Raw genomic sequence first — 14,907 nt, forward strand, 5'->3', positions numbered from 1 at the left:
GACACACAAAGCCCCTTGGTGTGGGATAAAAAAAGACATCATGCGCAATAGGAATGGCAAGAGGGGAAAAGCAATAAGTGATTGAAGAGCTTCTGTGATTCACTGCCTGAGCACAAGCTTCACAAAGTGGAGTTTCTTCTTTTCTCTGCACAGGGAGATGCAAACATCAGGAAGGAGAGAAAGTTGCCATTTGATTGAGTCCCCTGTAATGGGGAGATTCTTATATAAAGGATGTACACAGGAGGAGCTGCCATTTCTTGATGACCCATTTGCTTTAATCGATGAAATATTTTTATTCCTGGCTCATTCCTTTCAGGAGAAATTTGCTTGGCAGAAAACAGTACAAGATGGGTTTTGAAGACCTAATCCATGGGCTTGTGCTCAGAAAGCAGGAGGGGAGAGTCAGGGACACTGAGAGTGGTCAGATTGTCTTAATGACTCTAGGATTTCTGGTGACCTGAAAAATGAATTAAAAGGACATGAATTACCCTTTTAATCTTTATTGTAGAGGAACTATAGCATAGTGCAAGGTTGTAGACGCAATGTCTACAGGTGGAAAACGGGTAATATAAGTAAATTGGACTGTGTGTAGGATAGTCAACTGGACAAGTCCAAAGACAAACAGTACTTACCCTCAGTGTCTGGGATTAATAGGGAGTGGTGGGGACTGTGGTGAACTGTAAGGCAGTTGGACTATCAGGGATCAACCTTTGGAGAATAGTTGAAAGCACAGTCTATTGAATCAGAAAAACCTGGATTAGAATTCCAGCTCTCTCTCTTATTGGTTTTGTGAACATGGGCAAGTTATTTAACATCATAAAGTGAAAATGGGAGGTTAAAAAGCAGCATGAGAAGGATGATCCATGCATTGGTCAGTTTAGGCTAAGATATGCTGTTGTAACAAACATCCACTGTTATGGATTGAATTATGCTCCGCCCCCCCCAAATCCATGTGTTGAAGTCCTAATTCCTAGTACCTCAGAGTATAACCTTGTTTGGAAGTAGGGTCATTACATATATAATTAGTTAAGATGGGGTAACTAGGGTGGGCCCTAATCAAATATGACTGGCGTTTTAATTAAAAGGGGGAACTTTGGACACAGATATGCACACCAAAAGGATGCCAGGTGAAGATGAAGGCAGAAGCCAGGGTGATGCTTCTACAAGCCAAGCAATGCCAAAGACTGGTAGTAAACCATCAGTCTAGCTGAGAGGCCTGGAACAGATTCTCCTTCACAGCCCTCAGAAGGGACCAAGCTATAGTGACATCTTGATCTTGGACCTCGAACCTCCAGAACTGTGAGACAATAAATTTCTGGTGTTAAGCCCCCTAGTTTGTGGTACTTTTTTACAGCAGACCTAGCAAACTAATACATCCGCTGAATTCCAATGGCTTAAAACAACAGTTTATTTCTTGCACATGCTGCATGCCCATTTTGAGTTGGCAGGGGGCTCTGGTATCACAGTCTTTCAGGTACCCAGGCTGATGGAGTAGCCACCATCTCAACTTGAAGCATGAAGATTCACTTAGCCTGGGAAGAGGCCATGGAGAATGGCACATCAGCTCTTAAATACACTGCTCACATTTCATTGACCAAATCAAGTCATGTGACCATGCCTAATATCAAGGGAGAAAGGAAGTATAATTATCCCATATATCTGGAAGGAGAAGAGAACCATGTGATGGGTACAAGTGATGTCTTCACTATTATTTAAGAATATCTGCATATTAAAAAATGATGGGGTAGAAATTTACTGAAAAGCATAGGTTGATGTTAGGGTGATTGGATTACTATTCTTTTAAAAATTATTATTGAGGATGTAGTTTACAACATTGTGAAATTTCCATTATACATTATTATTTGGGCATTATTTGTTCTTCTTTTTCTAATTCTGTTAAGTGTAGTTTGAGATTGCTTATTTGAGATTTTTCTTGTTTGTTAAGGTAAGCCTGTATTGCAATAAATTTCCCTCTTAGGATCACTTCTGCCACATCCCATATTTATTGCGGCTTGCCTTGTTTCCATTCACACTTGAGAAGAATGTATAATCTGCTGTTTTTGGATGGAGTGTTCTATATATATCTATTAAGTCAATCTGGTCTTGTTTTTCATTTAATACCACAATTTCCTTGTTGACTTTCTGTCTGGATGATCTATCCATTGGTGTAAGTGGAGTGTTGAGGTCCCCTACTATTATAGTGTTGTTGTTAATATCTCCTTTAGGGTTTGTTAATAGATGCTTTATGTACTTTGTTGCTCCTGTGTTGGGTGCATAAATATTTACAAGTGTTGTGTTCTTGGTGGAGTGTCCTTTTATCATTATATACTCCCCCTCTTTGTCTCTCTTTACTTGTTTTGTCTTGAAGTCTACTTTGTTTGATATAAGCATGGCAACACTTGCTTTCTTTTGTTTGCCATTAGCTTGGAGTATCCTCTTCCCTTCCTTCAGTCTGAGTCTGTGTTTGTCTTTGGAGCTGAGATGTGTTTCCTGGAGGCAGCATATTGTTGGGTCTTATTTTTCAATCCATCCTGACACTCTGTGTCTTTTGATTGGAGAATTCAATCCATTTACATTTAGAATGATTATTGATATATGAGGGCCTAATACTGCCATTTTATCACTCATTTTCTAGTTCTTCTGCATTTCTTTGTTTCTCGTCCTGTGTATTTCAGACTACCAGTTCAGTTAGGTGGTTTTCTATGCTGGTTTTCTTCCTATTTATCATTAGTGTCTCTATTCTAATTATTTGTTTAGTGGTTACCATGAGGGTTGTATAAAAAATCTTGGATTACTATACTTTTCTAAACTTTCTAAATTTTTTCACAAAGGATAAAAAACCCTTTACTTTTTAAAATAAAATAAAGGTGTATTACTTACCAAAGGTTAATAAGTGGATGGACTAGCTAGTAAGTGGATGGACCAGAAGAAATTCAACTCTAAACTTCTTACTTTTGTCTTTCTATTAAAGGAATGGGATGAGGTCACCATTATGTGTAGTGAAATTCCCTTATCCAAAAGGCTTCACAATAAGATGGATATGGACACCACCAGGTTGAGTTTCTTATTGCCTAGAAACCTGCTGATACAGCAGATAACTTTGAACAGTGAAATTTCCATTTACCCATGTTTATATCCATAAGACAAACTTCCATAAGCGAGACTGATTCAGGACATGATGGAGATAGGATGTTTCTTCAAGGGAAGATAGTCTTCGGACATGGAGGAAAAGCAGGTAGATGATATATGAGAGATGGTGTCTTAGGACAGGCTCCCCAGAAGGAGACCATGAGATGATAGTGCATTTGCATGTGATTTATTAAGGGAGTGCTCCAAGGAGAAACTGATGAGGCAGGGTGGGTAGCAGAACATGATGGGGAAGAGGCCAAGCAAAGGTGTGACTTCAGGCTCAATTCCAGCCTGAGCTCAGAGGGAGCTCTGGAGTGTAAATTACCCCTTAGAGTTGGCCCTGACTTGAGGCAAGAGAGTTGGGTTTTCCTATTCCTGCCCCAGTTGGTCATTGTCTACCAGGCTCTCTGAAAATAAGGGCAGAGAAGATCCAGCAGCAACAGGGCAGGCCTCTGAAGAGAGTCACAGGTGTGAGTCCTTAGAAGCAAAGCACAGAGAAGGTGGCCAAGGACCACAGAAATAGTAAAGGGATGTGAAGGGCTCTGGCAGTGCCCACTACAGACAGAGACCCCCTGAACACAGAGCTTCTGGCCCTTCAGATAACTTGGGCCTCACAGACTGTGTTCAGAGCCTAAGTAAGAGCCTGGAGGAAAGAATTTTAATCAAGACAGACAGCATGGCTTGTAACCTGCTCCTTACAGGCTGTGGTGGAAGGACCCACGTGGCTTTTGGCCACAGATACCTCCATCAACTGTCACTGGGAAGGACTGACAGATGGTTTCAAGTCTACATGAATGCTTAGGGGAAATGTGCATCGTATTGCCCATGTAGAAATTTTTGACACACAGTGAGGAATGAAAAATGATAATGTTGTTGAGTGGGGTTGGTGCCCTTCTGAAGATGTGACAGTATGGGGAAATGCCTCTTGCCTCTTACTAACATCTCCACTGCTTCTGCCTGCTTCTCTCCCACACTCCTTCTTTCCTGCTATGTGCTAGAAGGCAGTAGGTCACAGTTTTCTGAGAACCGCATGAGAGGAAGCACAGGGAAGTGACTTCCAGGGGGCCAGACCTGGGTTCAAATTCTGACTCTATGACTTACCAGCTGAGTGAATTAACCTCCTTGAATCTCAAGGTCTTTACATAGAAAATAAAAAGGGAGTGATAACACCTACACCTTTTGGAACTGTATTGAATTTAGAGGGGACTGCAAACTTTTTGAGTCTCAATTTCTTCATCGAAACAATAAAGTGTGATAGAATTAATGATAAATGATGATGATGTAGATAACTCCTCCCTCTCAGGATTGATGTGGGAGTATAAGAACAGAATATGGTAGTGTGCTGTAAATAGGTTACTGTCGCTGGCCCATCTTATCTACCCTTCCAGCTCCAAGCCTCCTTCAAGGTAAGAAGAATGGATCTTTCCACTCTCACCACTACTGATCAGGTTGTTTTTCCTAAAGGTTCGGAACCCATTTGAAGTGCTGCATCTTGTGTTTTTTAATAAAAATCCTTCTCTTTTCCTTCCAGCCATCATGAGCTTATGACCACAGTCGTCTCCAGCTGAACAGACAGAAAGGCCTCCATAGGGAGACAAATCCCATCAGGCCAGGCCTGCTGGGCCCAGGGGGAAAACTTTGAATGAGGAAATGTCAAGGACATTTTCTTACTCCGGGTGAATGCCCTGGACCACCCTGGACCTGTTTAATTTCTAGGCCAGAAGCACAAACAGAAACCTGCACCATATGCATTTGTTTCCTCACCTGTTTCTGCAGGAGTCTAGGTGGGGATTAATAGGCTCACTCTAAGAGGGGAAGATGCAGGAGAGCCCCTGACTCCTTTGTTTACAGGGCTTGAAAGGATGGACCTCCAAGTCGTCTAATTTAATCTTGGCTCAGGTGAAACTATGTGAATTCCAGGCCAGGAAGAATAAACTGGGGTGCCATAGGATGTTAGAGATCATTTAATTCAGCTCCCTCACTCAGTGGGTAAGGAACCTGAGGCTTGGGGTGGGGTGGGGCTGGTACATCCGCAGCCACATAACAGACTGCTGCCGCCTGGAAATAGGGCCAGGTTGCCTGAGTCCCGGGCCAGGCTCTGGCATTCATCTCTGTGCCGTTGTCATGATTTTTCGTCATATTTACACACCATCTGTACCTTTATTAACATGGTTTCTTTATTACTTGAATTGACTCTATTTTTTATTCCTAAATAAATTTATTTTGAAGGGAAACTGCTGTAAAGGGAAAGCAAGGATCGTTTGCCACAAATGGAAGGCAACCATAGAAATAAATGCGACAAAACGAAGGAATCCAGTTAAATTTTAGCAAAGTCGTGCTGTAAATGAAGAGACCACTCACTCTCTCTGTTAAAAGGGAAATTTGTAATGTTAGAGTTAAAAGGGAATAGCTTTCTTAACATAGAGAAGTGTTTGTGGACCACCTACGATCATCTATTATATGAGTGGCTAACTTGACGAGGAAAGAAAATGGATGTGAAAGTTTCTAAGGAAGTCTAGTACTTTACATGTCCTGGGTTGGAACCCCAATGGTGCCACTTACCAGCTACAGGACCTTAATTGTCCCTGAAATGGCCATGGACTGAACAGCTCCTGACCTTGAGGTAAAATCAAGGTTAAAAGCCTGGGCTGGGGAGTCAGAAAGATTTGGGTTTGCCACTCACCCTTCAAGGGGTATCCTTTTTTTACACATGAGGAAATTACAGCTCAGCCAGTGGAGTAATCCGCCCAATGTCACACTACCAAAAAATTGACATCAATTCCACAAACATAAAATTTGGTTCTAATCCAGAAATCCCAGGGCCAGCTGCATGTCATCATGGTACTACATTTTCCTGTTTCTAATCTCCACGATAAAGGAGGGGAGAGCTTGAGAAGGACTGATACAGAGTTGGGAAGAATGCTGAGGGGTGAGGGCATGATTGTGACCCAACGAGGAAGGAGAATGTGGTCCTCGGAGACCAGAAGAGAGAGTGGAAAGTGCCCGGGGCCAGACCAGCTCTGTCTTTCACTGGTGAACCCTAGTAGTGTACCTGGGCATGTTTGCTCTCCTCTCCATGCCTCACTTTCCCCAAATGCAATAATAAGCAGCAGCATTTATTGAGTTTGCACACAGGGCACAGGGCTTTCCAATACCTTTATCTCATTTTCTCCACATGCAGCCCTGAGATTTTTATCCCTCTTGCACAGATGAGTAAGGTGAGGCTCAAAAAGGTCATTTAAACTGCCCGGGGTCACAGAGCTAGAAATGGTACAGCTGGGATTTGAGTGCCAATCTGTCTGATTACAAGTCTTTCCAGTGCAAAATATTCCTCTAAGGAGTCTGCATCCAAGGTGAGTCTACAAGTGAGGAGGACGTACACGCGTGTTCTATGACTCTAGAATCAGAGCTAACTCTGTTGAACTCTTACCACATGCTTGGCACTGTGCAAGCCTAGTCCTTCCAAACGACCCTGTGAACTGGGGGCTAACAGTATCCTCTTTCTGCAGATTTGGAAACTGAGGCTCATAGACCTTAAGGAAATTGTCCAAGGTCCCTCAGCTACTAAGAAGCAAGCCTAGGCTTTAAATCCAGGTCAAACACACTCCCAAGCTCATGCTCTTAATAGAGTTTATTTTCCATCCCAGGACACTTTTGAGAGTGAATGGCATTATTAACACTTTTGCCAGGACAGCAGGTAGAAACAGGGACGTGCAGTCACCCCAGCTCTTGACCACTGGGTTCTCCCCATCCCTCAGCACCACTGTGAATCATGATGACATGGAGAGGAAATCTACTACAGCTGGCAGTGCCACCATTTTTCTTATTACAATGAACACATATTGATTTTAGGAAGCATTTGAGGAAAGAGGTAAAGTCCTGCGGAAATGAGGCATTTGGGATTTGCTGCTTGGGATTTTGAGGAAGGGGTGAATTTAATTGCCTCTGGATTGCTCCAAGAAGTAGTCAAAGAGCAGCCAGCACCCTCTCCCCACCAACCCCCACTTTCCTCACCCTCTGACTGCAGGCACTGGGTGAAAAGGAGGAAGGGATTAAAAGAGTGTTCTAAGGAAGTGGAGATAATGACTTTAGATCTGGTATGATAAGAAGACCAAGGAATATCTTAGATCCAGAAAAGAGATTAGATCATTACCAGGCTATGGCTTGAAACCACATGTATCTCTAACTCAAGATTAGCATCGCATGGGGGCAATGCTGGCGGCTCTTCCACTGGACACTTGAAGGCATGCTGGGAGAATTTTCTGCGCCAGAATTCTCAGTATTCTACCATGAGGGCCTTATCGCTTTGGGTGAAGGTTTTGTTTCTCTAGGAGACCAGTTTTAAAGATAAACAACCATAGAATCATTTGAGTTCATTATCCATTATAAACATGGTAGAATTTATTGCATATCAGATTTCCTTTTGAATTTGATAGCTGGCTGGGATGTAGGAAAGGTAGGTTATAATAGAGAAATGAGCAGAGAGGAAGCTTCTGGACATGGCTTTTTGCCCAAGGAGCTTACCTTAGTGTGGGGTTTTGGGCAGCCCGGAGGCACCAGAAAAGGCTTTGGGGCCTAAGTGGTGCCCAGTTGAGCAAGAATGCTGGGGAAGATGGCACTAGAGGGTGAAGTCCACCATTGCAGCCTTGACCATGCCAAGCTCCAGGGAAACAATCCTACAGACAATGGCAAGGTCACAGGAGTCAAAGTGGCACAAGGCAAAGAGGCGAGGGAGTCAGGATGCTGAGCTGCTGAGGTGGATTTGCTAACGTGAGACTCCAGGAAAATTAATCGTCCAATGATGCTTCATCTACCAAGCATGAAGCTTGGCTGAAAATGAAATAATCTCAGAGGTCTTTTTCAGCTACCAAATGCGATTTGAGACTGTGTCACTGAGTGAATCTTGCTGTGCCTAAGTGGGTGGCTTAGAGCTAACAGGCTCTTGACAGGAGTGCAGGCATGACCCCACCACTGATCTCTCCCCTCCACATTATCCCGTCTCCTTGCCTTAATTCTCTTGATGACTAAGGGAGTTTGTCATCCTCTCCTTGTCCCATTTCTTCTTTTCCATCTATGGACAGGGGGCAGGGAAGAAGGGCCAGCAAGAGGGGATTGTGGCTGGCCAGAGGCTTGTGGTAGGCCCTACCTCCCAGGGTCCCACCTTGAAGGGATCAGGAATTGGTTAAAAGAGAACTGAGAAGAGAAAAAGTCAAGATCCTTGACTACCAACTACAGCAAAGATAAAATCTTATCTGAAGATGGCTCAAGGACTGGCTACAAGCTCTAAAGAAACATGCTGGGCACCGTCAGCGAGGACATTTAGCTTCTCAGAGCTTCAGTTTTTTCATCTTTAATGAGGAGTCAGGGGTGGACTAATGTTTAATGTACATCTACTCTGCCAGGAGCTGGCTAGGTGCTCTGTGCTATCTCATTTAATCCTCACGACTCTTCAAGGGAAATAGTATCTTCTTTTTACAGAGGAAGAAAGAACGGCTTAGAGAAGATAAATCATTTGCCCAAGTTTGTACAGCTCAGAAGTAGCAAAGCTGGGATGCACACCAGGTCCGTCTGACCCTAAAGCCCAAGGCTGGTCCACTACATTGTGCTGCCATTTTACAAAGGGGCCAGATTTCACTGTCCCTCTAGCTCACCCAACAGGCTCTGGTGCGGGAGGAGGGGGAAGGGGCAGACAGCCTGGGTCCAAATCTCATTGATCAGCCTGTCACTTGGGGCAAGTTACTTAATCTCTCTGAGCCTTAGTTTCCTTATCTATATAATGGAGGATTAGAATAGCTCTTATTTCATAGATCGATTGTAAAGGTTAAATGAAACTAAGTGTGTAATGGGTTTACTGGCCAGTAGCAAGGGCTCCATACTTTCCAGGTATTATTATTAATATTATTCTTAAATTGTGTGCAAACCACATGCAAATAAACCTGTGGCTCCCTTGAATTCCACAGCTGAGTGGGATCTTCTGATAAATCTCTGCTGGCTTCAAGTGTCATTTGTGAAAGCTAAGAAGTCATCCCCACCCTCATCAGAAAAACCACGCTGACATCTGGGTGGTTCACAGGAGCTGTCACAATATTTCATCATTTGATCAGCCCGACTAAGCTGTGAGGTAGGGAGCACAGATGAGTCACACAGCTGGACATGGGAGAAAAGGCTTTTTTTTTTAAACTCCCAAGGCCAGACCTTTTATATACTGTGTCAGAATGGAAATTAGTTCGCCTGGAGCCTTCAGGTGTGTGCGTGTATGTATTTATGTACGTACATGTGGATAGATAGATGGCTATATTAATGAGGAAAGAAGAAAGAGTGAGCCTTGGACTATCCCAGCTTCAGGAAGGGATATATTCAAGTTGGGCTCCTCATCCATCCCCTCTGGAATTCTTGGGAATTTGGTTTTTGGACTTGAACTTGGAGTGACTACCCCACTCTATCTAATTCTGACCCTGGACCGTGTCTACCTGGACCAGACCAAGTCCATTCCTTCCCCTTGGCCTTTCCCCAGGAGCTGGTGTCCATCAAACCCCATTGGGAACTTGTTCAAGTGACTTCACCGTGATGTGTTCCTTTCCAAAAGCGTACTGGATGTGGGCTGCAGCTGATCACCAGGAGTGGCTTGGCTTGGTGTTGGGCACAGGCTTTAGGAGGCGATAACAAACATGTTTGCATCTCCCAGCTGGGCTTGCCTGGCTACCCAGGTGCCGGCCTGTTGTTTCTCACCCAGCATTCTACGGTAAGGGTGTTGGCTGTGGGAGGAATAGCAGCTGCGCGCCTTCCTGTCCATTCCGCGACGCAAGAGCGGCCTCTCGTGGTCCTCCGCAGAACTACATGGACTCCTGACTCGTGTCTCAGTTAAGTTTCCAGGTTTTCTTCGTTCTTTCCGTTTATATTTAAAGACCTACTGTGTGCCAGCCATGTTCTAACACTGGAGACACATCAGTGAACTAAACAAAGTCCTTTCCCTAATAAGGTTTACATTTTGGTGTGTGGTAGCGGGGCAGAAAATATACATACATTTATGTGTAAATACATGTCAGATGTTCAGAAGAACCATGGAAAAATTAAGCAGGGAAGAGTGGTAGGGAGGGGGAGGAGGGTAACACTTCTCAATAAGGTGGTCAGGAAAGCCTTGCTGACAAGGTTACATGTAAGAGGGACTTGAGAGAGATGAGGGCAGGATATACAGGTGGTGAAACAGCAAGGATTAAAGGCCTTGAAGTGAGAGGGCACTTGGCCTGCTTTAGGAAAAACAAGGAAGCCAGTGTGGCTGGAACAGTCTGAGTGAGGGAAGAGCACCATCCGAGGGGAAGGACATGCTGTCTGAGAGGTTGTGGGGCCAGATCATGTAAGGCACTGGGCCTCGAAATGTGGTCCCCAGCCCAGCAGCAACAGCGTCACCTGGGACTTGTGAGAAGTGCAAATAGCTCCAGATTTCCTGAGTCAGAAGCTCTGGGAGTGGGTTCCAGCACTCTGTTTCTCAAGAAGCCCTCCAGGTGAGTCTGACACTGCTGCAGTCTGAGAACCACTGTGAGATGTGACACCTCATAGGCCATTGTGGGGACTTGGACTTTTGTTCTGAGATGAGAAGCCACTGGAGGTTTTGGGGCAGAGGAGTGACATGATCTGATTTAAAAAAAAAAAAAAAAACATGCTTTTGCCCTGGTCCTACCCCCGGAGATTCTGATTTAATTAGTCTGAGATATGGGCTGGGCATTGGAAATTCTAAAACTCTCCAGGTGATTCTAATGTGCAGCCAAGAGCGAAGTCACTCTGGCTCTGGGTTGAGAATAGACTGAAGGGGGTCACGGGAGGAAGCAGGGAGCTCAGGTGTGAGGCTACCGTGTAATACAGGCGAGGAACGATGGTGGCTTAGACCAGAGTGGTAGCAGTGGAGATGGTGAGACACGGTCGGATTCTGGATTTGTTTTTTAAATGCCTTTTTTTTGCATATGTGAGGAAGATTGGCCCTGAGCTATCATCTGTTGCCAATCTCCCTCTTTGTTTTCTTTTCTCCCCAAGCCCCAGTACATAGTTGTATATCCTAGTTGCAAGTCATTCTAGTTCTTCTATGTGGGATGCCACCACAGCATGGCTTGATGAGCCATGTGTAGGTCCGTGCCGAGGATCTGAACTGGTGAACCCCAGGCTGCCAAAGCAGATTGTGTGAACTTAACCACTTGGCCACAGGGCTGGCCCCAGATTCTGGATATATTTGAGGGTAGAGCTATCAAGATTTTCTGATGGATTCAATGCAGAGTGTAAGAGAAAGTGAAAAGTCAGGATGACTCCCAGGTTTTTACCCTGAGCAATCGGAAGGATGCAGTTTCCATTTGTGATGGTGGAGAAGACTGTGAGAGGGGCAGGTTTCCCCAGGGAGGGGAATCAGGAGTTCGATTTTGAACATGCTAAGTTTGCAATGTCTATTTGAGATCCACATGGACATGCTGAATAGGCTCAGGGAGATGTCCAGGCTGGGCGTCTATGTTTGGAGCCATCAGTGATAGAGGATGTTTAAAGCCATAAGGCTGGATGAGATCACCCTTGGGAGGGAGTGTAGATAAAAAGAGAAGATGGAGGGAGTCCTAGCAGCCCTCCACTGTAGGAAGGAAGTAGGAAGAGAACCAAGACCCAGTGGTGTCCCAGGAACCCAAGTGAAAAAATATTTCAAGAAGGAGGAATGGTCAACAGTCGCAAGCTGCTGGCCAGTCAAGTAAGGTGAGAACTGAGAATTGACCACTGGATTTAGTGGCATCGAGGTCACGGGGGACCACAATGACGGAGAACAAGGTCAGTGGAGGGATTGGGAGAGGGGCAAAGGCCTGTTTGTAGAATGGGAAGAGAGGAATTGGCAACACAGAGGATAAACAATTGTTTTGCAAAATTTTGCTGTAAAGGGAGGGTGTTAGAGGAGGACAGAGTCAAGAAAGGTCCTTTTTTTTTTCTTAAAGTATAAGAGAAATAACATGTTTCCATCTTTGTTGGGAAAAATTTTCCAGCACAGGGAAAAAATTAGTAGATAGTTTAATAACAACAAACACTTATTAAGCACATTTTTATGCTCCTGGCACTTTGTTTAACGTTGCCCATGAATTATTTTCCTCACAGCATTTCCTCCTTGCCACAATCCTATGTTGAGGTCCTATTATTATCTCCAATTTATAGATAAAGGAGCCTGAGCTGAGAAATGAGCTAATTTTTCCAAAGGCACACAGCCAATAAGATAGGAGAGCCTCCATGCTGGAAGTGCCTCCACTCAATTCCATCCTGGTATTGACCCCTGCTCTGCAAAGCCCAGCCGTCAGGTTTCCTGCCTGGAGGCGGGGGGTGCCTTTTTTAATGCGTGAATCTTTGGTGCTCAGCTGGAAGGGATGAAATGATTCAAAACGGTACCAAAGAAAACAACAATCAATTAAAAGTAATCCTGACTACAGCACTGTTATGAAGTCTCCGAGTTGAAACTGGGAGAAGAGCTTTCAGTTATCTCACTCTTTACTCTGTCACCCCCAAAATGATTTTGCTGCTGCACAGGACGCTTTACTGCCTGGAACATCCTGGGTGCTCAGCCTGGCCGTGTTCGTCCCATGGTACCTGTCTGCAAGGCACAGTCTCATGGATTCCAGCAAACACGTTTCCTTCTTTTGTTGCCAGCCTTGACGCTCAGATGTACTCCCGACCTCTTTCTCACAGAGTGTCCCTCTCTGCACTGGGCTGCATGACCCCTCCAGCTCAGTATCTGCTGATAGACACTGCTGTAACAGTCCGTATCCTTGGAAGAAGCAAAAGGAAATAGCATCTGTACTGGGTTGAATAGTGTCCCTCCAAACTTCATGTCCACTTGGAACCTCAGAATGTGACCTTATTTGGAAATGGGTCTTTGCAAGGTATATCTGCAAATTTACAGATGAGTCACACTGGATTAGCGTGGGCCCTGCTCCAATGACTGCTGTCCTTATAAGAAGAGAAAACAGACAGACAGGCCCTCAGGGAGAATGCCATGTGACCACAGCATCAGAGATTGGAGTAATGCAGCTACAAAACCCAGGAACTCCAAGGATTGCTGGCAACACCCAGAAGAGGCAAGGAAGGATCCTTCTACAGAGCCTTCAGAGACAACATGGCCCTGCTGACACTTGATTTCAGACGTCCGGCTTCCAGAACTGTGAGAGAATAAATTCCTGTTGTTTTAAACCACCACATTTGTGGTAATTTCTTATAGCAGCCCAAGGAAACTAATACAGTGCCCATTGGTCAGAACTTGGCAGTACACCTGTGAAGGATTTTGTGGTACCCCCATGTGCCATGCACATTAATTAGTGAGGCACTGCATTGAGATCAACATTGAGAATGCATTAAGGAGAGGCACAGAATGATACATCTGGGAGGATCCTTGGAGATGATATATTTCAGCCAAAGATGTGGAAGGTCAAGTCCAAGACGGACAAGAAGCTTGTCCAAGGTCACATGGGTATTTAATTGCAGGCGTCGTATCTGTTTGGTTCACATTGCATCCTCTGTAACCTGGAACACGGCCTGGTACCTTGCAGTTGCTCAATGAACATTTGTTGAATGAATGAATAAAAGAGTGAATGGAACCCAAATACCTGATCTCCTGCTCAGGGTTCCTTCAGATCATGTTCTCACGGCTCGCTAAGATTAAAACCAACACTACTTTGTTTAAACTGGCAATTCCTTTTCTCCAAATGCCCAGACAAACACCTACCAGCTATGAGTTGATTTTGTTGTTGAAAATGTCAAAGCTTCTTGGAGATTTAGCCAGAGCAAATTTCTAATATTGAAGCATAATGCTTTCTAGGTTTTCCTTTTCCACCTATATAGGACTTTCCTTTTCTATTGGACATTCCTTTCAAATCAATGACTGAGTATCCTAAAAATAGTGCCACCTACAATTTACTAATATTATACCAACCCATTGACTCTCGTTATATTTAGCCTCAGGCCTTGGGGATAAATTCTTGATTGGTTGCTCACAAGGATAAATGCAAAATGAATAATAGCCACCATGTATCAGGTAAATATGGTGTGTCAGATATTCATTAAGCACTTTGCTACATTATCACCTATCTTCACAATAGAGATTAATGATACCTTTCAAGGTATTCATTGTACCTATGTTGTCCAATAAGGCAGCCACTAGCCCTGGAAGGAGCTCTTTTTGGAAGTCTGACATGAGGAGTGATGGGCTGATGGCCTGGTGAACACATGGAAAGGTGCTATTTTAAAATTTCCAAGAACTTATCTCACAGATAAAGTCCCTCAAGTATGCAAAGACATGTGTCCCGAGATATTTGTTACAGAAATGTTTTTAATAGCAAAAATTGGAAACACCTAAAATGCCCATCAAAAGGGGTTGATTGAAGGGCACATTCCGATAATAGAATGCTGGTTAGGAAAGAATGTTGAGTGGCCAGAAAGCCACTCAAAATGATGAGGCAGATCTATAGGTATTCTTGTGGAAAAATGTCCAAGATACAGGATCTGAACGGTATGGTCTCATTTGTGTAAAATAAATACAATGATATAAAATACATAAAGGAAGGAAGCAGGGAAAGAAGGATGATATAATCTTATTTGTGTAAAATAAAGACAATTATGTAGAATATGTATAGAAAGAAAGGAAGGGAGGGAGGGAAGACATTCTGGAAGAATGTATAAAATACTGCTAATATATGGGGAGTATAATTAGAGAGCAAGGGTGGGAAGCAAAGAAGAGATTGTGTTTTTTTAACCTAAAAACCTTCTATACTGTTC

The sequence above is a fragment of the Equus asinus genome, chromosome 9 (genome assembly GCF_041296235.1).
Source record: "Equus asinus isolate D_3611 breed Donkey chromosome 9, EquAss-T2T_v2, whole genome shotgun sequence".
In the NCBI taxonomy this organism is placed as follows: Eukaryota; Metazoa; Chordata; class Mammalia; order Perissodactyla; family Equidae; genus Equus; species Equus asinus.